This window comes from Gavialis gangeticus, unplaced genomic scaffold (genome assembly GCF_001723915.1).
Source record: "Gavialis gangeticus isolate Ggan-Ray unplaced genomic scaffold, GavGan_comp1, whole genome shotgun sequence".
Taxonomy (NCBI): Eukaryota; Metazoa; Chordata; order Crocodylia; family Gavialidae; genus Gavialis; species Gavialis gangeticus.
This window is the reverse complement of record NW_017729029.1, coordinates 47,667,025-47,677,473: the sequence shown is the minus strand read 5'-3', so window position 1 is coordinate 47,677,473 and position 10,449 is coordinate 47,667,025.

Genomic DNA, 10,449 nt, shown 5'->3' with positions numbered 1-10,449 from the left:
AATATAGTAATATACTATTATAATTCTTGCTGTCCCTGTTGGGTTTTATGTTCTCATCCTTCTTTATACAATTTAATATCTTTAAATCCAGTATTTACCCTACAACAGAAACAAATACTGTATATTATAAACATTTTCAGGTTATATTCAGTTTTGCAATACTTGTTTTTCTAATTTATTTTGTGTCCAGCTTTTTGTAATTGACTATAGAGAATACTTTAGGGAACATTTTAGATTACAGGAACATCATTACTTATGATCCTGACATTATTGGTTTCTTTGTAACTTACTAAAATGTATCTTTGTTTACTACTTATCTCTTAGTTCAGTATGTTTTTAGTTGTGAAAAGGCACAAATATATACATAGGTTTATTTGTAATGAACTCAAAATACAAAGAAATAAATGGTTCTTATTGTTTTACCCCTCGGCTTCTATATTTTCTGTACAAAAAACAAGAATTGGAAAAGACTAAATTGAACTATTAAGTTATCTTATATCTAACTCTGAAGTAATGGGGTATTTTGGTTTTTTAATTACCATCCATCAACACCTTAGCAGCAATGGAAACAAATAAAATCTTTGTACTCCTGTAGTTTCTGTGGTGTATATTTGTAAATGTTCAGCCACTATGCTATGCCTTGGTTCATGCGTAGAGCACCTAGGTTTTCCACGTTCCACAATTCAGGTACTAGCCAGGTGCAGGATTGCTTGATCCCAAGATCAAACAAGATTTGGATACATCAAGTCAAGTATAGCTAGTAGAATATAGGTGTAACTAGAAAATATTAAGTATCTGATAATACTAAACTGTTGTTTTGTTTATAGTAGCATTTTGTGGTCCGGATGGTAAATTGGGAAGCAGGGTTCAGTGGCAGCCAGAATTTTACCTTCTGTGTAGTAATAGGCAAGTCACTTCAGGCCTGATCCTGTATTTAACAGCCTATTTAACACATTCCTAAAGAGGTAAGTGGATGTTCTATGCACAAAGTAGCTGCACAATAGAGTCCTTAAACATTCCCTGCCATATATAATGTTCTTTTAATTGGGGATGATAACATTTACCTGTTATATGGGTAGGCAAGGTATTCAGGTTAATGTCTGTGAAGTCCTCTGATAGCATCAAACCAAAACCACCATAAAAGTGCAAACTATTGCACATAATATGTAACACAATTTTAGGATCCTAGACAAAGTGAACCTTTCAAGTTAGAGGTCAGAAGAAGGTTGACATTCCCTGTAGGTATGGTATTTTTCCCATTATAATTGTTATTTCCTGGTAGCAATGAGATATTCTGGTCATACATTTTGCTTGGAAATCATTTTGTAATTCACAGTTATTTGGCTTTTGACCATCACATACTGCTTCACAGATGTCTATTGCTTTGTCTTTTAATTTTATTAGAATTAGTGTACTTAGTGCAAATTATAGTTTTTCATGTCTACATTTGTGCTTTACAGTTATTTCAAGGACAGCTACTGGTCAGTGACCAACAATGACTAAGGCATGGCTAATAACACATACAACCATAGAAAACTAAAACTGGTATTTCCATGTCCAGAGTGAAGAGATGATAAGTTCCCGAGAGAATTTCTCTGTAGATGAAATTTTTTAGGACACTGTTTCAGTAAAAACACTGCCTCTCTGTGTAAATAATTCTTGTACTTACATTACTCTAAAGAATTGTGTAGAACAAGCAATGATTCATTCTCTCCAGACATGTCTCTCCTAAAATAGGATGATTACTATCAATATTTTTTCAGAGAGAGACACTATATTTTTATTTGTTATCAAAACTAGACTGGGTCCAGACCTCAGCAAGAAGGGTTGGAGTATTTTCAATTTCATTTAACATAGAGACCTCTGTGGAATTTATTTTTGAGTGGCATGCAGAAATTAAAAGTCCTTATTTATACACATTAATTTAAATAGTTATCTGTCTAGGACTCTGAACAGAGAATGTTTTTCTGCAGTAGAGCCATGCTGCAGTGCTGAGTCAAGGATGAGTGATTTCATGAGTAGAGAAAAACTTGAAAGAATGGAGAAGTAAAGCTGGCCTTTTTTTGACCCATGTAGACAAGGGTTTAAGTGAGTTGATGCAGTGTAGACCAGGCAAAGATGATGACAGTGTTTCCTGTGTTCAAATGAGGTACATAGAATGCTGCAAAGGGTGCAGTTACCTTCATCTTTTAACGTGAAGTTGTAGTCTATGAAGACTTCACATTTTAGTATTCAAAGCTGCATCTACATTTGAACACTATTGAATCCTGAAGCCTATAGTCTCAAGTAAGGTAAAGATGGCTGCAGAGTGCTTTCCTTGATGTAAGGGAGGTACAGCCCTCAGGCTTCTGATAATTTGCAGTGTTTCTTAACAGAGCAATTTTCCCTTTGCATTATTAATAATCAGCCCCAAATAGGAAACATCTGCATTTGTTCTAAAAATAACTTTGCAAAAGGGGGGAATAGGGGAAAGAGTTTCAATTTAAAAACTGAAACAAAGTGCATTTCTGAATGTATACTCCATCTCCTATTTATAGATCAGCAAGCAAACAACTTTTCACCAGTTGGTTATATACATATGAGCATGGAAGAATAAATGTATTTAAGAGAAGGAATGTCAAGGAAAGGATTGATAGTTAGGTGTTCTAGTTCTGGATCCATATTGTTGTGTGACCTTGCTATTCTGACACAGATAATCAGAAGAAGCATTTGGACAAAAAAGTAACTATAACGTTCAAGTTAAGATTAAATAAATCTGTGGGAAGCCAAGCCAACCTTTGTGCCACTCAAACCTGATAGCCATAAGGTCCCCTGATGTAGGGGCAGTATTAGAAAGATGTTTGAGCACTATGGTTTAATTTAATAAATTTTGGAGTTGGAAGGCATAAACATATGGATTTCATTTGAATGGGTATTTCTGGGTCTGTGCGGTGGGTGGAACACACACTGTTCCCTTGCACAGTAACTGTGTGAAATGGGTCATGTTTGGGATATATTGCAAAAATAATTTTATAAACCTCTTCTAAATCCTTAAGCTAACCCTGTACACTGTGGTATCAGACTCTGATTATCTTGAGGAGTAGGGGACTCCACAAGAAGACCCTTTCAGGCTTGCCCAGAATTGCTGAATGGGAGCCCTTTTCAGGAAGAACTTTGTTAAAACATGCCTCAATACATACTTTTGCATTTTTTTTGCAAATGTAGCATTCTATGTTTCCTGAACTTTTCTTGAAGAAACAGATGAACCCTTTCACACAAGTCTTTCAGGAAGATAGGCCAGCATAATACTGGAAAAGTCCAAAAAACTGGTTATATGAAGAAGCTTATAAAAGATTGTTTGGATAAGAGAAATCTAATCTTTTTAAATGTAACTTTCTTGATTGTGCATGACCCCTGTCTTCAAAGCATATGGGCTGATCTAAAACCCTTGAAAATCAAGGAAAAGTTACTCTTTGGAGTCACTGAACTTCAGACAAGTTTTATTAAAGAGAAGAGTCAAGCTTAGAGTATAAGAACAAAGAGCCAATGCTTTAGAAATGTGTGATGCATTGTACAGCTACTCCTTGCTTAACATCGTAATTACGTTCTTGAAAAATGTGACTTTAAGTGAAATGATGTTAAGCAAAACCAGTTACATCACAGTAGTTACCTACTAGCAGGTGGCAGCCAAACAACATTATAACCAAACATTGCATGACTTTAAACAAGTATGTTCTGTAATAGATCAACGATGTAATAATGAAACAACATTAACCAGGATGACGTTAAGTGAGGAGTACCTGTAATTGGAACTGGGAATAAGATGATCAATAGTAGCCAAAGACTAAACCTGAGGACTGCCTGAGTTTACTAGAGAGATTCTAGGTAACAAAAAAAAAAATTTACTAAATTTGTCTCTATCCAATAGACCATGAAACATTTTTCAGGCTTGCCAGTGACCTTTTAAATATATTTTTACTAATTCTGAGCTTGCTGTTCTTGCATGAATTTACTATTGTACTTCTGGTTTCTGAACTATGATTATTTTTCACAAAGTTTTTGCATGATAACATCTGCTTGTGATTTAAAATTATTCAGAAATTCTTAAAGTTTCTTGAAGTGTAGCAAAAGATAGGCTTTTTATTATCCCATTGTCTCAGACCAAGAGCAAATATAGCTAATCTAGTGGTCAGTCCACTCACACCTATCAAAGATTCAAGCCAGTCATTTCCAGAGAGACATGCTGATACCTACAATCTGAGTTAAATCAGTGTATTAATAAAAGGTTTATGAAAACCTGAGAACCATCATCATGGGAAATGTTGCCACCAGGATATTTAAAAATGATATGTTGTGATGTAAAAAAATGACACACACACACATCAGTGCTTTAGATTCTGTGACTGACAACAGACATAGTAGCCTGACTCAAGAATGACAAATAACTTAATTCATAATTTAATCTGGTGTTTATGGTTTTCTTGTATAATATAAAAAATGTCATCAATATAGTCAGTGTTTTATGTGTAACTGCAGCACATCATCAAGGCTACTGAATCTGTTTACAAACTTTATGTAGTCTCTAAACAGATGCTCCAGTTTATTTAGGAACTGATGATAATGGGATACTGGATGCTCAGGAAATTGGTACTGCAGTATGGAATCTTTCATTTTCTGTTCTCTAGCCCAGGATCATTACTGACTGACAGTTACACAGGCCAAAAGTTGTTAGCCTACATAAAATAACTTGGTTCAACCCAGCTCTTAGATGACTTGTAGCATCAATCTCTGGCATTTTTTAGTAAACCAATTGTTTGTCTCAGCAGAGATGCCTTGGACAATTTGAACTTGAACTGCCTTCTGTCTTAAAGAAATACTCCCTCCAAGGAAGGTTAAGTCATAATGGCAAGGTGACACAGAGAAGCTTTCACTGATACTACATTTGCTTTGTCTAGTTTATAGGTAACAGAGGATTTCAATCTCTAGAGCAGCTAATTATAGACTTCTCACGTTGCATCTTCAGACATGCTGTGGTATGTCTTGAATTATATGTGCTCTCTTGACAATACAGACCATACTAGCTAGTTAGTCATTTTGGTTTCTGATAAAAACCTTGATCTACTGTGCTTTATTCTTCCATATTTTTCTGACATAAAATAAAAATGTATAAACCTTTACTATTTATTCTCAATTTTACACTTGACTTCTTCTTCATTGCTGATTTCTTGGTAAATAAAGCTTTTCAAATAGACAAGAGGTTTCATGTTCCCAGCATGGATCTGCAGACAAAAATGCAGAAAGATTGCCACCTACACCTCTTGTTCCCCTCTTTTAGGGTAGGTCTGTGATCATCACTAGTGACTGTAGTTCATAAATATGTTGCAATTATCTTGAAACTTGACTGGCTTGACTACCTGTAGCAACAGAATTATTTTAGAATGGACTCAGTGCAGGCTAACAATCTGAGTATTTACACAAGTTATTGGGCAGATTTTACATGCCTGTAGGGCTAAGTACAGGCAGTCAAAAAGCCTGAGGCTGAATTGATTCAATCTTCACAGGTTAGTCTAAGCCATGTAGAATGAACCAATAAGCAAGTGAACCGACTGTGACAGAGCAGCGTTAGTTCTGTCACCTTAAGGGCTGGAGCAGGCAGTTGCCAGGTGACTGATTGTGGTGGCCATTTTCAAACTTAGGCCAGAAAGGCAGCAGTCTGGGTGGAGCAGCCAAGGAGACAACATCAGGCTGAGCTGTTCCTGGAACACCTTGGAGGTAAAGGTAGGAGCTATGGGGGTTTGTTTGGAGGCTCCTGGTCCTGGGTATGACTTGAAACTGCACCTTGCCAGGGAAAGGTGGCCAGTGAGGCTCCTAGTGGCATGGGAGCCCCCAGGAAATGCCAGGCCACTTACCTCACCGGTGAAAGTCACCTTAAAACCCCATATCCCACTATATAGTGGAGAATATACAAACTATGGAGCCAGGCACGTTAAAGGAAAGGCACCTGAGGCCTTGTGGGCGTAAGACCCCAAGCCCATGAAGGGGCATAAAGTTAGCCCTGGAGAAGGGGCAGTGTGGAGCCCCAGTGAGGGGGAACCAAGGGCTGGGAGCCCACTATGTGGGGCAGGGGTGCAGTGTGTGTTTGTGCCTGTTTATGTAGCGTTGCCCCAAAAGATGCCAGGGTAAGCTTGGCCCAGGTTGGGAACTTGGCTGGCCACTACTCAGGTGAGGGTCGTGGGAGAGGCCCAAGAGTCTGTTTGTCTGCCACACAAGGCTTACAGGAGCTGCTGCAAGAAGGAGCAGGGCAGAACAAGTTGTTGATGTGAGAGGGGGTGGAGTGCGAGAGCCCTTAGTGAGAAGAGGACAGTGTGAATGTGCATGTGAAAGAGGCCTGACAGTGAGGGCTAAGCTTGGTCTGGCTTTAGGCCAGGTGTATAGCAAGAATTTCTGACGCCATCTGAGGCATGGGCCACCGTGTAGGGGAGGTTCAGAGCGGTGAATAGTTTCCCCTGGCATCAGGGCCTGTAATGGATAGTCTTCCACATTTTCCACCAGTTATGGGAACAGCAAAGTCATGGCAGGCGAGACTAGGTGTACTGCCCCATAGAGACAGGTGGGTGGGCTGACTCGAGACTTGGCCCTGGGCTTGCCCCTGTCACACATTAATTTTTAAATCCAGAAATGCAACCACATAAATGCAGTGATCCAGGCCAGAAGCAAGGGACTGCTAGAGCACACTTCTCTGCTCAGCTGAAGCAGACAGCTTGGGCCAGGGCTAATCCATCCACCCTGCAAGGGGTGGGGGGTATTGTGAGGGAGGTGCAAAGTATCCAGGGATGCTAGGGGACTGTGAGTTAACTTGAATCTGGAGGGGTCTGGAACAGGAGTTCAATACACTGATTTAACATAAATCAGTTAATTCTGATACTATATCCATCTGGGCTTATCTTAAACCATTTTTGGCCATTTTGAAAGCAGTTTATATACACTGAACTTCTGTTGTGTTACAGATCTGAACTGGTTTCCGATTACTTATATTGGTTTATGTGTAATGTCTGTCCCTAGTCTAGAAGACAGCTTCTTTGGACTTCTGGTTTCTGGTCTGGGAGATGGAAAAGGTTAGAGAGACAAGTATATTCTAGAGTCTTACCCTCAGATCCATATGAGAAGCTGGCACAAGTTGAAGCAGACAAAGTAAATGAAAAAGTAATAACACAGATGATGAAATTCAGTCAACATTGTTTTCCCTCTGTTTTTATGTTTCATGTTCAGCAAGCAGCTGGTGATGCTGGTACAGTGAGATACAGACACTCAGCAATAGAAAGGTAAGAAGATGAGCAGAAAATGAGTCAGTATGGCACTGATATAGGAACATACTTAAGCATTAATTTAACTTTAAGTTGTAGGTGGAATTAGTGTAGTGACTGCCCACTTCTCTTTGTAGGAACAGGAAGAAACAGTCAGATGTCTTGCATTAAATTTGTGTAGTGCTGCCTGCAGTAATAGAACTCAATAATGAATAATAATTACATTTCAAAATGTCATAAATTAATAGCACTTTATGTTAAATTGTAGTTAAGTTTAAATGAAAGGTTTTGAGGCTGTTTCAAGACCAAATTTTAATTAGATGTTCCTAAAATGTTTTATGCATAGTTCTGTTATTACTTCCAAGAACAGAAATAGTCATTACATAGGAACTAACTTGGGATACCAGCTATATAATATAAGAACATTGGACAAGAGCTGAATTCCAGAATTAACAGCAGTGATTCAGAAATTAACCCTATTTTATTTCAATAATCAGTTGCCTCAGGGTTTCATAAAACATATTAAAATAGAAGAGATAATCCATGTAGATATGGAGGTTGGTAAGCAGCCAGCTCCAACACTTACACAGCTGTAACAAACAAACAAGCAATATAAGCATTCAGTGGCCAGCCAGCCTATGCTGGTGCTACACAAGTAAAGTATGAAATATGGCATGGAGATGAATAGGAAATCTAAGGAGCTGGCAAGCTAATCAATAGATATGCTTGCCTCTGTATCAACGTTTTTTTGTCAGACTAACGATATCCTGGAGATCAGGACACTTTAATAGATGGCCTATTAGAACTTTTCTTTTACCTTTTAAGGGCGTGTTCTACACATGTGCAGGGGCGTGCGTTTCCCACAGGACAAATAGCAGCAGCACATATTTGTGTTGCTGCTATTTGTCTGCAGGCATGCCCCTTCATGTATACACCTGTGCACATCAGAGTGACCTGGGTGGGATAGGGGAGGCTGGGGCCAGCACTTACACTGGCTCCAGCAGTCTTACATGGAGTCCTGGGGGCCTTGAGGGCAGCAGCAGTGCAGAGCTGGCCACTTGGGCAAGGGACAGACATTACACATAAAGCGGTTTAAGTGATCAGAAATTGGTTTAAACCTGTAACAGAACAGATGTTCAGTGCACATAACCCAGTTTGAAAATGGGTGCAACTGGTTTGAGATAAACCTGGTTGAATGTAGTATCAGACTTAACTGATTTGGGTCAAACCAGTTTCTGCAATGTCTGTCCCAGACCCCTTGCTGGTCTAAGATAAACCAGACTCCCCCAGCATCCTGGCATGGTCGCTCGGCTGGGCTGGGCTGGGCTGGGCTGGGCTGGGCTCGGCTCGGCTCTGCTCCACAGCAAAGCTGGCCCCTCCCGTCTGCTCCCTGGCTGCAGCTTTGGCAGAGACTTGCAGGCACAGAGCATCTGCCTGGCTTTTCCCTGCTAAACAGGGATTATTTATCACCTCCCTTCTCCTGCGCCCACCTCTCTGCCTTACACAGACACCTCAGCATTTGCTAGCATACCACATGCTGGCTACAGTCCCTGCTGTGTGCAGACAGGTTTTTTGGAGCTAATCAACAGGTAGTTTAATGCCCTTCCTTGGAAAAGGTTTTTAAGAAGAGCTCCATTACTTAATGAAGAGAGGCTTTGTTTTCTTAATGGGTTGATAAACACTGAGTTAGGGGTGATAAACATTCCCTGCTGGGCAGCTCAGAAGTGGGGTGGGGAATAATCAGAGCGTCCTGCCGGGGCCTGGCCGCACACCCCTCAGCTCATTCCTTTGGAAGGAAAGGGAGGGCTGCTCTAGTGCCTCTCCCCTCCACCTCTAGCTTCTAGCCTGAGCCACTGCAGGCATGTGCTTGCCTTTTTTCAGTCCAAAGGGAATGTCTGTACAGTTACAAAGTGATTTAGCCTAACCAGGTTAGACTAACCTGCAAAGATTGAATCAATTCAGGCTCAGGCTTTTTGAATGTCTACCCTAGCCTTGAAGCCTGGCCAGCAGGCAGAGAGTGGCTCTGGCTGGCCAGGCTCCTTTTCTGGTAGTGCATGCTGCTGCTGCATGTGCTGCACCACTTATTTTTAGCGGTAGCTTTTTGATTCTGGGATCTCCCAGTGTCAAAAAAACCTGTTGAATGAGTGCATGTGTGCCATGTATGGTTTTGTGGTGCCTCAAACTGCTTTGAGGTGCCACAAACCACACGTACACGCTCATTGGGATGCGCCCTAAAAGTCCTGAGTTGAAATCCAGGGCCTTACCATTTAAGTTAGGATGCAAGCATAAATTAACAAAATTCTACTGAATTTCTTTTAAGTCAAAAATGCTGATAGACTCCAGCTAAAGATGTGCAAACAAGGAAAATCTTTGAGGGTGGATAGGGAGCGTAGATACTTATGCACCTCTGATTCTGTTTTGATATACCAATATTACTTTCTGAGGCATAGTTGGCACTATAATCTGTCGAATTCACTAGTCATATAGAATTATATTTCCAAAGTCTGGAAGATACTTTAACAATTTCTGATTGTTCTGCAACAAAATCATCTGGCTTAAAAAATTGTTTCTGCAGTATGTTAGCATGTATGCTCTTGTGCACATCATTTTACTGAACATAACCTCAGCCATTCTTAAAGTATTAATTTCTCGCTTGTCTGGCTTGTCTAATCTGAAAGATGCATTTAAATTCATCTCAAATCCCCTCCACCCCCCAAAATTGCAAAACTTAATTTATCTGACAACTATTCAAGTTTCTTCAAGTAAGAATATACTTGAAGAATAAATGCAAATAGTTAAGACAGTTTAGGGCAAGTTCCTACTGTAAAAGATTTTGTGTCACAAGACCATCCACCCAGCACTAATTTACAGATTTACAGCCAGAACACTACACTTCCTGCATGGTGAAAGTTTAAGAAAAAAAGAAAGAAGAAAATCTTTCAAATGTATCACCAAAGGGTATTTTCAACATAGCTTTTAAGGTGGTTTGACAGAAATGTCTTAAGTGATTGTTCTCATGTACTTCACCTGTTGTAGTGGACTAGATGGGTAAGCTAAGTTTTATCCTAGAAGCAACACAACCCAGCATCCTATTTCCTCCCATCATCATCCATCAACATGATGGGCACTCATTAAAAAAAAAAAAAAAAAAAAAAAAAAAAACAAA